The sequence below is a fragment of the Nipponia nippon genome, unplaced genomic scaffold (assembly GCF_047370975.1).
Source record: "Nipponia nippon isolate SJK-2023a ecotype South Korea unplaced genomic scaffold, ASM4737097v1 scaffold_2, whole genome shotgun sequence".
NCBI lineage: Eukaryota > Metazoa > Chordata > Aves > Pelecaniformes > Threskiornithidae > Nipponia > Nipponia nippon.
This window is the reverse complement of record NW_028262336.1, coordinates 96,262,880-96,284,312: the sequence shown is the minus strand read 5'-3', so window position 1 is coordinate 96,284,312 and position 21,433 is coordinate 96,262,880.

Below are 21,433 nucleotides of genomic sequence, written 5' to 3'. Positions count from 1 at the left end.
CTCTTTGCTTTAAACTTGTGAGCATTTATGAGCACAATCTATGTGATCTGCAGATTTCTGCTGGGAGTCCTTCCAGGACACTTGTCTTTCCCCCTTGTCCCACAGAGAACTTAGTTTACCAGTACTGTATTCTGAGGTTTAGAAAATGTGGGTGTTACTTATTTGCCTGATTTGAACAGATTGAACCTTATTTTAAATACGTGGGTACTTACATACAATTAATAAAGCTATCCTGGGACACCATTAATAAAAAAAAAACTTTTAAAAAACTTTTTTTTAGTGGATTATGACTTCAATATGTTTAAATGATAAATCTCCAAATATATCTATGTGCATCCTATAATAAAGCTGACACTTACAACTTACTTCAAAGACTATGGAAGGTGAAAGAAAGGGAAAAAAAAAGAGAAATCCATTTTGTAGACATAAAAAGTCAAGTGTGTGTAATGACTAGTCAACTGAGACAATGCTTACATTTTAGGTGGACAGCTTCTGAGGCCTGGAAGCAGATATTCAGAGGAACAAAACATCCACAGTTTCAGATGATGTCATTAGGAAATGAAGGTGTATCACTGTACAAAAGCCCAGCCTAAGGGATCAGGACTTTGCAGTCCTTGAGAGGAACAACCAAACCATGCTGGATTTGCTGTGATGTAGAACTGTCTCTGATCTGCACAATGTAGGAAAGGAAAAATTCTGTTCTTCACTAAAACGCCAAAAATTGCCAACAGGGTACTTGCTATACTACAGCTGTATTTTCTTTGGAAAAACAAAACAAAAGCCACATTTGGCTTGTATGAAAGTGTCATACAGCAATTATACAGGCTGACAATTCAACAGTGACCACTGTATTAATGTTTTATAGGCAGATGCTAAGGCATTCTAATTTTGAAGGAAGGGTGATACCAGCTGGGAGTCAAAGTGAGTGCAGTGAAAAGGGAAAGCAGGTGGTGGAAAGAACCAACCATGTGTTAAGTTTGATTTGTTAAAGCAAACAAAAAAAAATAAAAGTGGAAAGAAAAAAAAATAAAATAAGGCTCTAAAAGCATCCCGTGAGAAGAAATACGGACATGTATTGCTTTTGTATAATAACAGTAATGACCTGCAAACTAGGTCAGCGTCTAGCAAATGTTACATCAGTGGAAAACAATTGGAGTAAAATAACATTTAGATGTTTCTGAACAAATAGCAAACAGCTGATAAAGAAATTCAAGCAACCTCATCATCAGCTCTCTGTGGACTTGACCTTGGAAAGAGATCCATTGGCCCCATATGAACTCATCTTCTTGTTTATCTCCTGTGACAGTTTGGAAATCAAAAATGAGCCTTTACTTTGAATGCTTTTACTAAATGCTCTTTTATCCAGCTTGTGTCAAAAGGCTTTATTGCATTCTGTTTTTTTACTTCCTTGTCATAGGTTCTTCTCTGTCCAGTCAGTGGTTATCAAATAGAAGTTTTTTACAAAGATTGGTTCTCAGCATGGAGCCAAAGATCCGAAGAAGACAAAATTGTGTGTAGCTGTATTTCTTCAAAAGATAAGATACACACAAAATATTCTGAAACAGCATATTCTGGTCAGGCAGTAGAGTGCTATTGATGCTAGTACAGCTCTGTTAAAAAAATGAGTGGTGAGTACGCATCTTAAACAATGAAATAATTTCTATTCATTTCAGTTCATTTTAGATGCTTACTTTGTAGATATCTACATATGAAAAAATTGTCTAGATGCTCTTTGTAGTCAATAGAGAAAGAAATACGCCTAGAGCATAATTCATCTGTCCTCATCAGCTGTACAGTGTCCCTTCCTTTCTCAAAAGCAGTTCATTCATACATTGAAGAAGCCAGCCTAAATGGTTGGGCTGTACCTCTGTGCACAATACTGCATTCACAACTGCACATCTTTCTGCTAAGTGGCAAAGAACAAAGAATAATCTTTGCTTACGCTTTCCTGCAAACAGAATTAACAGACCCAACCTTATTTAATATAATGGATAATGCCTGCCTCCTTTTGTTCCTCTGTAAATCAGCAGCACTTAGTTGAAATGCAAGATCTTTCAGGGTTTTAAAGCAAAAAAAAAAAAAAAAAGCCAGCCAAAAACCTACCTTTAAATTCTATAGCTCAGTGACACCTCTTGGACTTGCTAACAGAAAAAATATCACAGCTGGGAAACATTAATTTTCCAAACATTATAAATGCTTTGAAAGAGTTAAGTGAGTTATTTTCAAAGTCCATAAGAGAGATATCAGCTTTTCTGTTTTATACAAAAGCTTTTCATGTCACTTTCTGCTTACTGGTCTTTGATAAACTTCTCTAGTTGACTTTGACAGTTCACAGTCCTTTACAAGCAAAGAACAATTATACCTTCTATAAAGCACCCCAGTGGCCTTCACAACAGCACTTGTGCTATCAGATTCAAGAAAAACACTGGCAGCAGTTCTTTAAAGCAAGTAAAATGTCTCAATATATAACACATCTGTGGTTCAGTCCTGAAAACTTGCTTTTATGTGACTAACACCACTTAAACAACTGAAGGGGTATTTCCATGGTAAGAGCCCAAAGCTGAAAGTGGAATCAGCTTGCACCAATCAGATCCATATACCAGTAAATTGTCACAAAGTCATTGGCTACATCAGTGGCTTTAGTTTATCGCAAACAGAATAAAAAATGTTAAGGAAGAGATTAAAAAAGGAGAAGAGCACTTTTTTTTCTTTTTCTTGCATACTCCTTTTGTTATTTCTTTTAGTTTTCCTTCCCTCTATTGTTTTTCTGTTATGTCTTTACAGATTGTGGATCCACAGTCACATTGCTTTGGTTTATGAAGTTGCCACTCCCCAGCTGCTGTGTAGGAACTGCCTGTGTATGTGCTGTAAGCCTGTAACAAATACAATGTAATTCAACTTGCTGTAGCACGTACTTGAAGGAGTATAAATGGCATGAAAATACATTGTTTTTCAAGGACTAAAAAATGTTCACACACAAAGAATTGTCATGGCTTATGTGATGTGTGGTAACTTGTTTATCCGTAGTAGTTCGACAACTTGCCTAAACTCCAGCACTGCCTTATTCTGAATTTTTTTAGTTAACTTCCCTAATATTTACTTTCCCCAAAAAATTCCTCTTAGATTGTTAGTAGACTATAATCATCAATACTTTATTTAGTGAGTTTCCTTTCAAAAGCTGTAAGCTATTTCTGTATGTCCTTGCTGGAACTGGATCTGTCTGTTGCTTCCCACCTTTCTGCTTCCTTTGGTGTTCTTTGAAATTGCTGAGGTGTTTTCATTGTTCGCTAATGCAGAATGTTCATGTTGTTTCCTACCTCCCACTTTCATCTGTCCTTGCCAACCACAAAATTACTCTCTTTTCTTTCCACACTTAGGCTATAATTTCAACTAATTCACTAGCATTCCTTTCATTATGGAACAGAAAAATCATCAGAAATCTAATTACTTTCAGGGGTGAAGAAAAGCTTTTGAATTTTGTAACATTACAGCACATGGTACATGTCTTGTATGTCACATCATGTGTACTACCTGTCAATTTTTTTCTTTTTTTCTTGTCCAAATTTGGTATTTTTTCTCCCCTTAAACATGCTATAAGCCCTTATGTTGAACAGATGAGTAAAGACATCATTTAATGAGACCTTCCCTTCAAATTTGAATGGTTTGTGAAATTAATTCCTCATTCACAATCCACCACTTTCCCAGTGGAGCCTGAGTGCTTCTGTAGTTCTCTATTGTAAAGCAAGTTAGATCAGATAAATTATTCTAATTTGTACTAAAATGGCTCACAGAACTCTTTTATTCAAATATCACAACTAGCTGGGAGAATGGTGACTTCCAGTCAGTGTAAGTGGGACTCAACATTATGAGTCACTCAAACTGAATCAGAAGAGCATCTCTTGCCACACCTAACTAGTCAACATGAAATGGGGAGGTTGATACTGCTAGAGATGTCATTACATTAAATTTTGTGACAGACATACAACAGGAAAACATCTAGTTTGTGTTAAAGTAAACTAAAGTAAAAGTAAACTAAAGTAAACTAAAACAGTCCTCTCCTGTATCACCATTCATGAGTGTTCACTTCTAAGGAGGAACTGTCAACTCCACTGATAATACTCCTCAGCCTGACTTCTTTCTAGAGATTACTGCAAAAGTATTTCAGAGAGCGGCAGCTGAATGACAAGAAGACTGAGGCCTGATTGAAAGGCACTGAAAAGGATTTTTTAAACTTCTTCCATTTGGGGAGTTGAAGAAAACATAAGACCTGTCTATTATCTTGAGGTAGGAAAGGGTAGCAAGAAAAAATCTGTTCCATTGAAACCTACGGTGTTAGGACAAGTAATAGATAGTTTTCTCCTTAGTTGCCCAGCTCCTACAGCTCAGAAAAAGAACCAGGATTTTCCACTGCTGAGGTCCCAAATTAAATCCATATTAGACCAAAAATCTTTTCTAGCATTTTCACCCTCCATCTGAGTTCAAGCTGTTCAAGTGTCAGTTTTTTCTAGCTTGTACGATGTTGTGTGCTTTGAGTAACTGATATTTTGTTGTGTACTTAGAAAGGCATGATACTGTCACTGTAGTATAAGTCATGTTGGTGACACAGAATAGGACAAAGCTGCTCAGCATTATCAATCACTGTCAAACAAAGAAACAAACAAGTTTATCTGACAAACATAGCTATTTAATGTTGTGGGTTTTTTTTTTTCTACTTCAGAAACATGAGCAGGGTATGTGTTTTGGGGGAGCTTTCCAAAAGCCTATCACTGATTTTTAGCTTCAGATTGCCACTGAAAATAAAAAGATGAGTGTTTGACTTCCCCTGTGCCACTGAAAATTTCCTGTAACATGCTTCATGTACTTCTTTGTGCTTCATTCTTAATCCAGAAAAAAATGTGTAACTCACCCTCAGGTACTTCTTTTTGTTTGTACCAAAATAGAGGTGGGAGAACATTGTAAATCATTTACATGAACATTAAATCCTTTTCTTAAGTGGGTTCACTTCAGCTGTTTTCATGCCTACTTTGTGGTTGCTTTCTGTCAATATTGCAGTGATCAAGCTTTTCTAGTGATGAAATTCTTGAAAAGTACCTTCAGCTTGAATGTTCATTTGCCAAAAAGCAAAATCTGAATTGCATAACCAATCAGTGGTGCGAATTTCAAATATTTAATTCAATATTGTACTTCAAAAATGTACCTCAGCATGCAATTTAACATTCTTACAAAATAAAATTTAGTTCTTTAGTGTGGAGCAAGACAAAGCCAATTCATTAGCTGTAAATAAAAGTACTCTGAAAGTTATAATGTAGATGTTAAAAGATATTTGGGTATTTAAAGATGCAGATCAGGTTTACAGTTTACATTATCAGATTAAGTGATTACTTCTATTGCTTTCGCAGGAGGTTTAGACATCAACGCAGTTTACAAATTTGAAAAATTCTACTGAACATCTATCTTCATCTTTATGCACTCCAGATGGGATTAATCTCAGAATAATTTCTAGTCAATGGAGGGCTGAGCATCATCAAAGGGAAATTTAACCTGTCTCTTTAAGGTAGCTGGGTTAGATGCGATGAATCCTCTTCTTGCTGCATTGACTATATGTCATGACTGGCCTAAACTAGACATCTCAAGGCTAAAGTTATATTTTACAAACCCTCTCATACATTTTGGTAGAATCATAAGATGAAGTAGCCTGAAAAAAACACAAAACCTCATAGTTCTACTAGTTACACGATGAAAACGCAAATATATCTTTTCATAGTGAAAACTCTTCATGTTTTCTTGAGCTAAATCCAAACAGTAGCTTAAGCAGAAGAACCTGTAAAGCATGTATTCCTATTTATATGTGAAGATTGAGATAGTGTGAATGTTGTTGTCTGTGTATATCCTCATGCTGTGTCAGTTTTTCCAGCAAGATCATTATTCAAGATCTTCACTTTACTGTATTTGCTTGCTGATTTTCACTTAACTTCTTTTAAACCCTTGTCATTGCATTTTTTGGTTGAAATTGCAAACTACTGAAAAGATTGTGGATTGGGACAAATTGGGTGATAGTACAAGACTGCCTTCCTTAGGAAACTAAACATCAAGATGACCCTTGATGCTATTTCTGTGCATCTTGCATTGTTTCTTATGAAGAATCATAGAAGAAAATCAGATTAAAATTTAATCCTTCTGTGTAATCACCATCTGGGTCCTGCAAATGCTAGCAAAGGTCCCAAACAAAATGTCACAATCTAGAACGCTCAGGGTGAAAACCTGGCTGCATTGAAATCAAAGGTAAAGTTTATATTGATTTCCATGGACCAAGGAACTCATTGCAATTATAAGCATAAATCATGAACAGTGTATCATTAAAATTTTTTAATGTGTAAAATGACTGAAGGATATCGACTGATTTTCTTTCTCTTTATACATTACCTTTAGCTGTTATATGTCCTCCTATGACCTCAAATTTGAGCTCCTGAGCACTTCTAATTATTCAGAGCAGACTTACTGTAAAGATGGCTTACACGTCTGTCATATTCCCCTAAAAGACAGATTTAAAGCCTATACTGTATTTATTATGCTAATTCACTTTGAAATCTACAGTGAAGGTATTTCATGCCTTTCTAACTGAGTTTACATAGTAAATTTAGCATGGGTCATGGTGGCACACAAACAGTATCCCTGAAGCAGCTTTAACAATTAGTGCCCTAAGAAAGTGTGTAGTACACACGCTGTGAAATACACATGCAGTGAGAAAAAGGGGAAAAAAATTAAGAACTTTCATTTTGCACTCTACGCTTCAGTAGTTCTGGATTTGAGTTTCTCTATTTAATATCTTTGGTTATTGCAATCATGTTTTCAGAAGCAAAAGCACTTAGCCATTGTGCTGCTAATGTCATCTTTCCATAAAATGGCTAGCTTTTATCAGCATTAACTTTTTCCAGACTTAAGTGTTAAAAGGTGTTTTTGTTGTTGCCAAACAGGCTATTTTCTTCTGAAAAAAATACTCACCACCATGGATGTCACCCACCATCAGTGACACAAAAAAGCCAAATAGGTGTTTAATTCAGTATTCTTGTCTTTTTAACCACCATCAATAGTGGTGTTTTTTAGGACCAACGGGTTCTAAAAATTCAGAGTTTTTTTAGTACCTGTTAGAGTAAAATGTTATAGTCAGCTTGAAAAATGAATATGCCTCCCCAATGTATGCAAAGTGCTATTACAGTTACTTTTCTGGCTAAAAAAATACAATAACATGAAGCTCAGGTTTTCTGCACATTCACTACCTATGAGTGAAAATAATAGTGGAATTCAGCAATTATCCCTACCCGCCAATCGTTACAAGCCATATAATTTTAAAGTTAAATTTAAGAGAAATATAAATGTGTTTAAGTATACAAATGAACAATTAGGGAAGATAAACAACACTAATGCTGTTCCATAGTGGCAATTCTGGCTATAGCATAGTAGTTTGTTGTCCCAGGTTAGATTAAAGTGATTTTAAAATTTGCATTTCTTTCACTTTTTTTCCTAAATGAGTTATTAAAAGGTGGGTTTTAAGTTGTTTTGTTGCCTTACATGTATTTCAACATCAATATCGTGGATACTTTCCGTACATAAGAATTCACAAAAACTGCTCTGCTAGTCTGATTTGTGATCTTACATTGAGTTATTTCCTTGCTTTACTCCAGATGTCTGCTTTAGACTTCTAGGGGATGAACCATGTCAATGAACACTAATACAGTTTTTATAGTCGTTGGGTTCCACTGTTTGCAGAGTGTCTCTTAGGTAGCAGGAAGACCATCAGATATTTTGAGACAATTAATGAGATGCATCCTTTAGAAGTTCTTTTATTTATGTTTTTTACAAAACATTCATGCACATTTCACATAGCTATAAAAATCTATACCCTTTAGACACATGGTGAAAGCATTTGTATAAAAAGGAAACTATTAAATGAAAAATATAGATATCAGAAAAGTCAGACAGGAACGGCAAACAAAAAAGTGTTCAGAAAACTAAAAAGCAAATGTGAAAATACTTCTACAATCATGACATAGGTTTTACAGCTGAGCCAGTGAGGTGTAAGATACTTAGCATATGTGTATTTTCAGGTCAATTTTTCTCTCATTCTCTATCTTCTAAGCTGAAACTGAGATTAAAATTATCCCCTTTACCTTGGATTCCTAATGGTCATCTTAGCTGTCATACATGACAATATGGAGTCGGTATTTTTTTTTAATTATCGTGGAAATGATCACACTTAAAATACAGGTAAAGGCACAAAGTGTGAGTTGAAGCTTATATTTAAATTTAGTTTCTCTACTATTTTATATTAGGGGAAGTGAAAAGAAAATGAGCTGTGTTTAGCTTAGGTTTTCATCTCTCATAATACAGCAATTAAAGTGTATTCTGGAAAACGTTGTTTCAATCATCAAGAAAGTTCATCACAATGACAAATTCTATGACATTTATACATTGAGCTATGGTTAGAAATCCTGATATGCTTGCATTACAAAAAGGATGATGTGAAGGAAAAAATATTTCATCTGGGACACTAAAGGTACACAGGGAAAAGATCTGACATATTTTATACATTACTTTTGCCAGTTTTCATTTCCATATATGTATATACATGTGTATGGATCTGTATGTGTATATACCTATGTATGTCAGTGTGTTTGTGGGCATGTGTAGATAAATAAATTAATAGAATTCCTCATTTGAAAATTAACATAAAATAATAATTTCATTATCAAAAGTGCCTTTCCTTAAATTACAATCAGTTCTGCAAAAATTCATTAGTTTGCCATAAGCACTAATTACATCAAGTTGTAACTGAAAAAATGCATATAAAGAATACCATTAAAATAAAAGGAGTCACAAGGAGTCTTGACGACGTACAAAACATGTTGTTTTACTGTATATTACAACTTCTGTAAAACATTTACATCCTCAGAAGATGGAATGTTTTTAAATATAAATTTACTAAAAGAAAAATGAAAGGCTTACTCATCAGGAATACAAAGAGATCAGGGATTCTGCCTTGAAAAGACACAGAATAAATGCAGGCAAGGGTGATGGACTTCATGGGCTGTATGAAGGCAGGGAAGACATGGCTTCTGTAGGGATGTACTGCTGATCACATTGCTTCCCTGCATCAATGAGGCAACTGCAGAACATGTCTCTGAAGAAGAAGGCCAGCAGCTCAACATCCATTATGTTTTGCTTTCGCTATCTCCAAGATTTCTGGTTTAAAGGTTGTAGAGAACCGGTACCAAATGCAGTTTTGTCTCGACATTGCCGCTGTAGCGCCATCCAGCGTCACGCTTCGAGAAAACCCTCTTCTCCACAGTTTGGAGAAAAACAACCTTGTGCGCCTGCGCAGGGACTAAAGGCGCGAAGAGAGCAGAGGCGGGGGCAGCACGCCCGTGACAAACCGCACGTACACATTTGCGATCTGCGCATGTGATTCCAGCGTCCTTGGGATTGTATCGAAACCTCCCCCGACATTGGATCGGGACAAAGGTAGAAAGGAATTGCCTGATTTTCAAAGGGATTTAGTATTCGTGACTTGAAAGGTCTTCACTGGCATTTCATAAGATATGTCTCTCCCTGTTCTGCATCCAACTTTCAAGTCTACGCTGAGGAGCAAGATTCCTGTGTTCTTTACATGAACTCTACTGTATGTTGGCAAATACTATTGAGTCCCTTCAGGTCTCAGATATCCCCATAAATTTGTTTCTGTACACAGCAGAGTGAAGTCATGTTCAGAGACCTGCCTCTGAGGCCATCTGAGAGAAAATCACATTGCTTATGTTTTTGGAGTTACTTTGACCAGTTATATAAAATGTCTTTCATAAAAAAGTGTGCATACATCCTGAGTATTGTATCATACCACGAATAATGAGATGTTTTATCTTAGGCCTCTAAATATGAATTTTTAAGAAGCCATTTTAGGCAGAATATGTTGGAAAAGTGAGCCTGTCTCTAAATTAGTTCTCTAAGAACAGTGTATTTTTTCGGGTAAATGCAAACGCTCTAGATGATGGCACAATTTCTGTAAGAATCTGAAATGTATTGACATACCAAAATTACCTCAGACTTCAGTATCATCTAGCAGAGGACAGACACAAATGAAAACGGTGCTTCTGCTAGCACTGTATTATTCAGAATTTTCTTACAAGGAGCTGGACTATTTCATATAAAAAAACCATGTCTGCTTAGACTACATATCTTAAGCAAAAAAAAATAAAATTACCGTGAGCCCAAATTCAGTCTTTAAATTTTGTGGGAAGCAAAAAGATTTCTTTAATACCTTATATAATATATAACATATAATTATATATGTAGCTATTGTAATACACCATTATTGTAACACATAATTACAAATATAATTGTACATATAGCTATACATATAATTAGAATTACTATAATACAGAATTAATTGTATATAATTAATCAAATAATAATAATCACAGATGGAAATTTTGAAATTGAGAAATAAACTTAGAAAAAAGAAGAATCTTTAACTGGAAGACAGTGCAATAAAAAATACTTTTTAATATGTTGACACGGTTTTGTATACCTAAGAAGTTAAATAATCTTTCAGAAAGTACTGCATCTAATATATTAATTTACAATTTCTGCCAAAGATAAACTGAATATTCTGGTTTTTTTGCTACAAGGGAGTGTTCATATTAATTATAAAAATGGTAGAAAAGTATTTGGACCTAAGTTAAACCTAAAAAAGTTGTATTGTTTTAAGGAATTAGCTGTTTGAAATTTTCTTTTTTGTCAAAGATAAATTTAAACTACCAATTCAAAATGGTGCAGTGGTGCGATTCAAAATAAAAATTCCATAAATACTGCAGTTCCATAAAACCTACCACTTGCATATGTCCCAACTATATATTTTTAACAAATTTTATATAAAATCTATGAAAACTGTAGTTTTCTTACTACAAACAAAAAATATGAATATATAACCAAAGTGGTTATGTCTAGGCCTCAGGTGAATATGTTCTTACAATCTTATCTATTTATTTTGCCTATAAACCATGGATTTTAAAGAATATTTTTATGAGGAATTCACATTTATTTTTACAAACAGAGGGACAGATGTGGTTTATATAGTGTAATTTTGCAGTGATTTCCTGGGTACAAAAATGAAAAAGAAGGTGAAGTTCTTTTAGACATTTTGTTACATTAAAACATAAAAGCCACTCTGCTAAATTAGTTGGCAGTTCCATTTTTATCCTAAACTAAAGAAACAGATAACATATAATCTCTTTCTGGCATACCTTCTCAGCTTCCAACAGTCATCTGTTACGGGCTGTCTACCTTGGAAATTGTATCCAAATTATTGTTTTTAAAAGACATTGATTGTCCTATGCCTCATTAATTTGTCTAATCCCTTTTAAAATTCATTTATACTTTCAGTATCCAAAACCTCTACTGATGACACATAGAATCGTTTAGATTGGAAAAGACCTTTAACACCAAATCCAACCATTAACTTAGCACTGCCAAGTCCACCACTAAACCATGTCCCTAAGTGCCACATCTACACATGTTTTAAATATCTCCAGGAATGGGGACACAATCACTTCCCTGGGCAGCCTGTTCCAATGCTTGACTACCCTTTCGGTGAAGAAATTTTTCCTAACATCCAACTTAAACTTCCCCTGGTGCAACTTGAGGCCATTTCCTCTTGTCCTATTGCTTCTTACTGGGGAGAAGAGACCGACCCCCACGTCACTACAACCTTCTTTCAGGTAGTTGTACAGAGCAAGAAGGTCTCCTCTCAGCCTCCTCTTCTCCAGACTAAACAACCCCAGCTCCTTCAGCCACTCCTTGTAAGACGTGTTCTCTAGACCCTTCACCAGCTTCATTGCCCTTCTTTGGACACGCTCCAGCACCTCAATGTCTTTCTTGTAGTGAGGGGCCCAAAACTGAACACAGTACTCGAGGTGCGGCCTCACCAGTGCCGAGAACAGGGGCACTATCACCTCCCTGGTCCTGCTGGCCACACTATTCCTGGTACAGGCCGGGATGCCATTGGCCTTCTTGGCCACCTGGGCACACTGCTGACTCATATTCAGCTGGCTGTTGTCCAACACTTCCAGGTCCTTTCCCACCAGGGGTCTTTCCAGCCACTCTTCCCCAAACCTGTAGCATTGTTGTGACCCAAGTGCAGGACCTGGCACTTAGCCTTGTTGAACCTCATACAGTTGGCCTCAGCCCATCGATCCAGCCTGTCCAGATCCCTCTGTAGAGCCTTCCTACCCTCCAGCAGATCAACAGTTCCACCCAACTTGGTGTCGTCTGCAAACTTATTGAGGGTGCACTCGATAAGGGTGCACTACATAACTAAGGGTGCCCTACGTAAGAGGGTGCCCTACATAAGTAAGTACTGAGAGATACAATATTTATATTCTGTTTTTCTGACATAGTAAGAGTTTACTCTAGAATCTCCCAAGTTCAAAGTACTTCCTAATTCTTCTTTTGTCTTTCTGTATCTTATTCATTTCTCATGCTTTATCTTCACGTTCCTTTGCACCATATGATTTCTGTCTGCTCCAGGGAAGCATCATTATCACATACCAAAATGTCTGCATCAGATTCTGAAACAGTGCTGACCAAACTCCATTTGTTGTCTTTCACAACTTACGATTTCCAGTGGCAAACACGTAACATTAAAATTGTGTGAGCCTAGATCTTGTTTTCATAACTATTACATTGCTTTTACAGATATGGAATTTATTCTGACTTCTAACAACCTAGTCAGGAAGTGTTGTGGTGTCCAGATATAACCTTTCAATCAGAAATACTTTTTTCCTTATGCAAATTTTATATCATCAGCAAAATTTGTTACCTCACTATTCCTACCTTTTAGAATATTCTGAACAACACAAATAACAGCACAGATACCTGAGACTGGCTGTCACCCTTCACTGATGAAATAACAGTTTATTCTTATAATTTATTTTCTCTCTCTTAACCAATACTTAATGTATGAGAGGATTTTTTCCTTCTATTTTGAGATAGCTTAATTTCTGTAAAAGCCTATTATAAAAGATCTCTTGAAAGTTTTTGAAAATCCAAGTACACTAAATCCATGTGAATAACCTCATCATGCTTCTTGAGTACTTTAAAATAATTCTAATAAATTTCTGAAACATAATTTCCTTCTGAAAGGTAGCTCTTTCGTTCACTCCTCCTCATGTTCATACTTTTCCCTTATTTTGTATTTCTCTATTAATTCTACTACTAATTTCTACATATTTGACATATATTGAGGTTAAATGAAATGATCTGAAATTTACAAGATTATCTTTTGATGATTTTCTTTTTTTTTTTTAAGATTTCACTTTCTTATTTTTCCTTTTTTTTTTAAAAAAAAAGAACAAGTTACATAACAGACATTCAAGAGTTTTATATTGCAGTTCCTTCAGAATTCAGGGGCAAGCAACTGCTTTCCTTATGTCATTAAAACTACAGTACAGATGGTAATTATGGAAGAGTCAATCACAGGTCCTGCTTTCAGAGAGGTGATGCTCTCTGATCTCCAGAAACTGTAGAAACCTTTTTCCTAATTGCAATGTTTGTTTGTGTCTATTTGAGAACTGTCACAATGGAGCTGGCTTTATTCATGAACCCATTAGTCTCATTCATTCAAAGCGAAAGGGATCTGGGATAAATCCAGTCGTAACAGACTGGGCCTCAGGCTGCCACCACTCCTCCTGATATTATGCTGACCTGTATATGGGGAGGGGCATGAGAAGGTAGGATCCCAACCCTCAAGAAGAAGAAAGGCTTTGCAACTAAATAATAATGAAATCTTGAATTCATTGCAAAGGGAGAAGTATGGTTTTGCCAAAACTCATTAGTTTGAGGAAATTGGAACATTAGCAATGATCAAACAGTTAAAGCCAGAGATCCAATCAATGTACATTTACAAGCAGTTCCTGCCAAGTAAATTTCCAGTGTTTCTCACCAGCTTGTCAATTCCAGCAAAACTCAGGCTTCCAAGTCAGCCTATCAGATAGGCTATTCCCATGAAGTCCATAGAAATTGTTGTGAATACTATCCTGTTGTTGGTGTTTCCAGGACTTACACTCCTGAAACACAGGAACTGTTATGTCCTAGCTGTCAGGACTGCAAGGACTACCACATCCACATCTACTACCACATCCATGTTTCCAAGGCTAACAACCAAGCAGCCTGATAGACTCTTCACCCTGTAATGGTAGATTTCAACATCTTCCTATTTGTTTCAATTTCTAATGAGAGGAAAACTAAATATCAAACTACTGAATTGTTTTACCAACCAAAATTTCTTCTTTCCTATAGAAGCCTCATAACTTTTAAATAAAGTGAGGTCAGAATTACATTCATGATCTATGATGCACTTGGGGCTTTTTTTCTTGCAAAATTCTAGCAAATTTCTATATCTCTGAGAGAAAAGCAGAAGTATGCAAAACAGAAGGAAGATGCAAATATGAAGAAATAGAGAGGCATACATTACCAGAATAATTTCTAACTTCAGAAGATTTTTAATACATCTGCTTGATTTCACTGTAATCTCTACAGGCGCCACAGATCACAGGCATGTCTCAGGTTTTTTCTTCCCAGATCTCCTTGGAGAGCTCATATGACCCTTTAAAATAAATGTTCATAAGGGGGATTGTGTAGTACAGTACTTAACTTTTTTCAGTCTCCCAGTATCTCAAAGGAAAACTAAATTAATCTCTTCTGCCTATCTGCAGCAATGTTTTGAGAATATCTTGCCAGTACTCTACCACTGTACTCTTGTATAAATACATTACCATAATATCAGAAGATAGGAAAGGAAAAAGCAGATGGTAAGGTGAGAAATACTAAGACACAGTAAAATAATGTACAGGCTTGTAAAGCTTTTGCCCAGCCTTTCTCCTTTTTTTGTTTTGCAGGTTTCTGTATTGCAGCAGAACATCTACATGTTTACACAATCAAGCATTGAAATAAAAAAAAACAGTCTGTATCTCACAGCAGCTATGCCATTCTAGTAGTAAGTATAATGTGGTCTACAATGCTGGATATCCTGTGAGGTATTTCACCTGGCTGTTGCTCAGGAATGTTGCTGCCTTCATTCCTGGAGAAATTCCTCTGTGTCATTTGGACCTTCCTACCCCCTTCACTAACTGCTAACTGGTATTTAAGCTGGAAGCTAACAGAGAGGCGTAAAAGAATCATAGAATCATAGAATCATCAAGGTTGGAAGAGACTCTTAAGATCATCGAGTCCAACCATTAACCTATCACTGCCAAGTCCATCACTAAACCATGTCCTCAAGCACCACATCTATCCGTTCTTTAAATACCTCCAGGGATGGAGACACAACCACTTCCCTGGGCAGCCTGTCCCAATGCCTGACCACCCTCTCGGTGAAGAAGTTTTTCCTAATATCCAAACTAAACCTCCCCTGGCGCAGCTTGAGGCCGTTTCCTCTCGTCCTATCACTCGTTACTAGGGAGAAGAGACTGACCCCCACCTTGCTACAACCTCCTTTCAGGTAGTTGTAGAGAGTGATAAGGTCTCCCCTCAGCCTCCTCTTCTCCAGACTAAACAACCCCAGTTCCCTCAGCCGCTCCTCATAAGACTTGTGCTCCAAACCCGTCACCAGCTTCGTTGCCCTCCTCTGGACACACTCCAGCACCTCCATGTCCTTCTTGTAGTGAGGGGCCCAAAACTGAACACAGTACTCGAGGTGCGGCCTCACCAGTGCCGAGAACAGGGGCACTATCACCTCCCTGGTCCTGCTGGCCACACTATTCCTGATACAAGCCAGGATGTCACTGGCCTTCTTGGCCACCTGAGCACACTGCTGGCTCATGTTCAGGCAGCTGTCAACCAACACCCCCAGGTCCTTTTCTGCCAGGCATCTCTCCAGCCACTCCTCCCCTAGCCTGTAGCGTTGCATGGGGTTGTTGTGACTGAACTGCATTACCCAGCACTCAGCCTTGTTGAATCTCATGCAGTTGGCCCCTGCCCATCAGTCCAGCCTGTCCAGGTCCCTCTGTAGGGCCTTCCTACCCTCCAGCAGATCAACAGTTCCACCCAACTTGGTGTCATCTGCAAACTTACTGATGGGGCACTCGATCCCCTCCTTCAGATCATCAGTGAAGATATTGAACAGGACCGGCCCCAGTACTGAGCCCTGGGGAACACCACTCGTGACCGGCCGCCAACTGGATTTGACTCCATTCACCAGCACTCTCTGGGCTCGGCAGTCCAGCCAGTTTTTAACCCAGCGTAGAGTGCACCCATCCAAGCCGTGTGCAGCCAGCTTCTCCAGGAGAATGCTGTGGGAGACTGTGTCAAAGGCCTTGCGAAAGTCCAAGTAGACAACATCCTTCCCCTCATCCACTAAGCGGGTCACCTTGTCATAGAAAGAGATCAGGTTGGTCAAGCAGGATCTCCCTTTCATGAACCCATGCTGGCTGGGCCTGATCCCCCGATTGTCCTGCACTTGCTGCATAATGGCACTCAAGGTGACCTGCTCCATGACCTTTCCCGGCACCGAGGTCAGACTGAAAGGCTTGTAGTTCCCTGGATCCTCCTTCCGACCCTTCTTGTAGAGCGGTGTCACGTTTGCTAGCTTCCAGTCATCTGGGACCTCCCCGGTTGACCAGGGCTGCTGATAAATAATGGAGAGTGGCTTGGCCAGTTCCTCTGCCAGCTCCCTCATTATCCTTGGGTGGATCCCATCTGGGCCCAGGTGGAGGAGCAGGTCAGTGACCGCCACCTCTTCAACAGCTGGGACTTCACTCTGCATCCTATCTCCATCTCCCAGCTCAGGGGCCTGAAAAACCTGAGGATGACTTGCTTGACTATTAAAGACTGAGGGAAAGAAGAGAAAGAACCCTTGAGAAAAATCATCGGATGGGACTTCTCACTAATCGGGCACGTTTTCCTATCTCTTACAAGCAATCATGTATTATGACAGTTTTCAGGTTAAAAGAACAAACACTCGGTTTTCTGTGCGCCACCACAGCCTTCTCCCTCTTCCTCTGTGTTGAAGAAAAAAAAAAGGCATATTTGTAAGACATGTGCTGCGTAAGATTAATGACTATCCTGCACCTGTTGCACAAGACATGCTTTAAGTCTCTCCATGAATTTATTGGTGATATTCTGTATTCAAACAGTTATTTCAAGATACGTTTAACTTATGCAGTATCACCCTGTAAACCTGTTTTGAGGCCTCTACTTAATTGCCACTAAAAAGGGATGTAGTGGATCTTTTTTTCAGCTTTCTGAATCAACTAAAAAGCTGATGCTTTAAAAACCTTTTGTTATGATATAGTGAATGATCAGAGCAGATAAACACTTACTGAGTGTCCAGTTCTCCAGTAAATCAGAAAGAGGAACAGATTGGGTGACTGTATTTTCTAAGTAAGACTAAGTAAATGCCTAGAAAAGTCAATATGAGTCATCAGCCCCAGGGCCCTGGTAAAACAGGTAACAGCATCACATAACCTTTTGTATAGGCTGATCAAGCTCTGCCTTCAAAAAAATTTGGTTGTGCCTTCTTCTTCTCCTGTTTCTGTTTCAAAAGCTTGCTTCTCTGATCAGAAAAGCCCTTTAAATTTTAATCTTGAATCATGGACTCTTTATAGCCAGTTCTTGTGCCAGAGTGGCTATAACTTTTACCCAAAACAGGTCATAGATAAATGGTAAATAATATCAGATCCACCATTGCCCTGAAGTGTTTTGCATGTAAGGTCCCTAGAGTATTTAATACAGATGTTGTCAACACAATCCTCTTTTACTTCTTGCTTACCCCATTCTTTAGCAATTTCATAATTCCAGCACCAATTCTTTCTTCTGTAACTTCATATACAATTTCATGTGTGAAATCACAACATTTTTTTCATAAAGTCTGAGTAGGTAAGACCTATTGCATTCTTATTGCTCAGAAAATTTTATCAAGGAAAGCTATGAGTTTAATCTGGCACTTTCAAACTTTGGAAAACTTAGATCTAATTTATGCTTTCAAATTAATTAAAAATGTATAAAAAGTTACGGACAGTGTGGAGTTCAGACTAATGGCCATTGCAGATGACAGAATCATATAAAAATGTCTTACTGAAATCCCATTGCCCGGGACTTTTGATTTTGTATACTATGGGGGCTTTTTGGGGGGGGTGGGAGTAATTTAAATGATGATGATTACAATGGTCTAGTCAGCTTCATTTGTCTGAGGCTGGGATATGGAGAGGAACATGATATTCCTCAAGTTTTCAGTGCTGCATAAGTTTTACATGGCAGTGAAGGTGCAGAAAAAATATGTAGAAAATGTCTCTAGTTTCCCTATTCTTCTTTACTGTCTTTCACTGTCATAGGATTCCCCTTTTTTTTTCAGACATTAATGTATTCAGTCAGTAACAGAATCATGCTTTAGTTATAGTACTACACATAATTACTGGACCCTTTTGAACATGTAATGAGACATATCAAACCAGAACAACTTATTTCACTTTCCTCCTTTGTTTTTAAATGATGTTCTCAAAACAATATTTATTAACTTTTCATATTGTTAGTCCCAGTAGAATTCCTTTCTTTTTGTCTTAGATAAAAATAATGGTATAAGATGATGCTTGACCAGGAATATGATGCTGTCAATAAGAAGCATTAATTAACAAATTAATTAGACACAATTTGTTTCTTTCCCTCATGAGAGAAGAAAAGAGTTTTTCTATCTTGCTGGAAAGCATACTAAATAAGGAGAAACATGCATATATCAGTCCCTTAAATACTGCAGCCTTAATAAACTTCCTCTAGGGTTTCTTTCTCCAGGGTAGATACAAATTGTTTTCTTAAACTGGCTCACCCATCTCTAATCCACAGTTTGCCAACATAATTTGTTTCTGCTTTTCGTTATGTCTTAGCAACCGCAGCGATAATGTAGCCCCTCATTGCCCTCACTCACACCTAAACCAAAACCACTTTGATGCAACGGAGTAATTTATGTTTAGTAACATTTCCTCAAGCCAGATGTATAGTAGAGTATACTAGATGCTCTGCCCTCTGTGCTGAAAGTGTTTTTCCATTTTAAATAAACACTGGAAATGCCTAATTCTTTACTGTTTCAACCTGGGTGTCTCCTTAAGGTTAAGTGCATGTAGGTGTCATAAGGGAAAAAAAGCATGTAAGGAAATAAAAAAAAAACACAATTAAGAATATAGCTCATTTTCTCACATGCCTTGTTGTTCTTGTTTGCTTTCTAGCATTTCTTTTGCAGAAACAGGAACGGTGTGAAGAAATGTGTAAAATCACTTTCTTAAAGTATTACTTAAGTGCCATTATTCTTTGAACATTTTTCCACAGTAATCATCAGAAAATTACAGTGCACTGAAAAATCAACAGAAGACTTCTCCCTTCCTCCTGTTAATGAATTAATTTCCTCTTATTTCTCTTTTGTTTCTTTATTTTTCTTTCACTTAGCGTGTCAACATTTTTTTGAAGGAGTCATGTCTTCAGTAAAATTAGTGAGTAACACCATTGACAGGAGCTTATTTAGTAGTTGGAAAAAGCTTCTAGGACACAGCAATTAATCCCATTACAAACCAGATATTGTAAGACATTTAAGGTCGTGGGATGAATTGCCCTCTAGAGATGCCTATTTATCGCCAACTATCAAGAAGCCCTAGCTAGCTAACTTAGGCTAGGCACCAGCTTGTTCTCAGCTAAAGTGGGATGACATGAATCTCAACTGAAAAGTTATTTTCTGGAACTTTCTCTGTCCTAAAATAAGAAATACATCTCTGAGTCTAAGATTTTTTTTTTTTTTTAATGGGCAATGAATAACAAATTTTGCTTGACCTGAGGAAGAAAATATTTGGTCTTACAGTTGAAAGAGTATGACAAAATATTAAGGAGAAATAAATAGAGGATTTTAAAAAAATACTAAAGTGAAGAGAGCATGATGCAAGAAGCTGGTGTTTCTAAAATGCCACAGAGGTTTGCCACTTTCTCTTTGCAATATCTAAATATTCTTTAAAAGCAACGATGGAGAAGAATGTGGCTGTTTGATGACAGTGGAACTGTCAGTGTCAGAACCAATCATGCTGTCAATTATTTTATAACTGTCACTTAATAAAAGACTGAATTTCTACAGATTAATCCTATGTTTTTTGTCTTTGTATATCCCTGTTTACTTCTGATTTTCTCTTAATTGAGTCTGACTGTAAGAACCATGAACAATGCCGGAATATTTCAAACAATATAGCTCTGAAGCAGATAAGGTAGCAAAAGATCAGTTAAAGAAAGAATTAAAAACTAATAATGTGAAAGTTAAAGTAAGCTAGTAAATACATTAATTTATAACTTAAAGACAGAAAGGATATCTACCTTTCTCCCTATATATAATTAGCCTCACCAAGGGAAGACCAAATAATTTGTTCCTGCCTTGAAGACGCTGAGCCTTTTTAATTACTCTGTGTGGTAACTGGATAGTCAATAATGAAAATATGAAACAACACAAAGACAGAATTAGAAAAAAAAATATATTATGATATTCAAAAATAGCTAAACAAAATACTTAAATCTTCTTGAAAGTTTCTGTATGGAGCCAGGGTTTTTTTTCTTCCCTTTTTTCTTTTTTTTTTTTTTTTTTTCAGTCCAAAATGTTTCTTCTAGCTTCTCCATAAGTGTCTATGATGCCATGATATGATATATATCATGATATGTTTTCACATGATAGTGGTAAATCGTCATCATCTTCAAAGCCAAGGACTAGATTTTTCACTTCGGAACATAGCGTATTTTGCATCTAAGATAGCAGCTGGATTCAGTGAAGTTTGACCATAGAGGTAAAATAGTATCCACATATGTAATCCTGATGGTTGACAGGTGATAAGCCAAGATGAAAAGTTTGTTCTCTAACAGCTTTCTCATGTATCACAACCTTGCCAGCTATGTAAGCAGCATGCCACTGCTGTATTTATGGTAATCAAATTTCTCTAGAACAGCAAGTTGTTACGGCTATTAAATGTCTCAACTGGAAACCTCCCATATGGCTAAACTGAAAGGTGGCAGCTAAACAGGTTGAATGAACATGTGCTCATTTGTGTGCCCCAAATGCTTCTATCATCAAATATACAGTTTTCAAGATCACTTGTTTACTGAGATTTATTTTGAGCAAGCACCAGATTTCTCTTAAGGTTTCTGTCATTAGCTGTTTTCTCCTTATGCTGAATGCTGCAAAAATGTCACTGCACCATCAGGCAAGATGTTCAGGTTCAAGTGATCTTCAGTTGGGTCAGAGACCCAATTATGCCCTGAAGTCCAAAGTTGGGCTTCCTTTTCACAAGCAAAATTGTTTCACTAAAGAACACTGTACTGAATCTGCCCTCATCTGATACAACTTAATGGGAAGAACAGATGCCCTAATCATCCA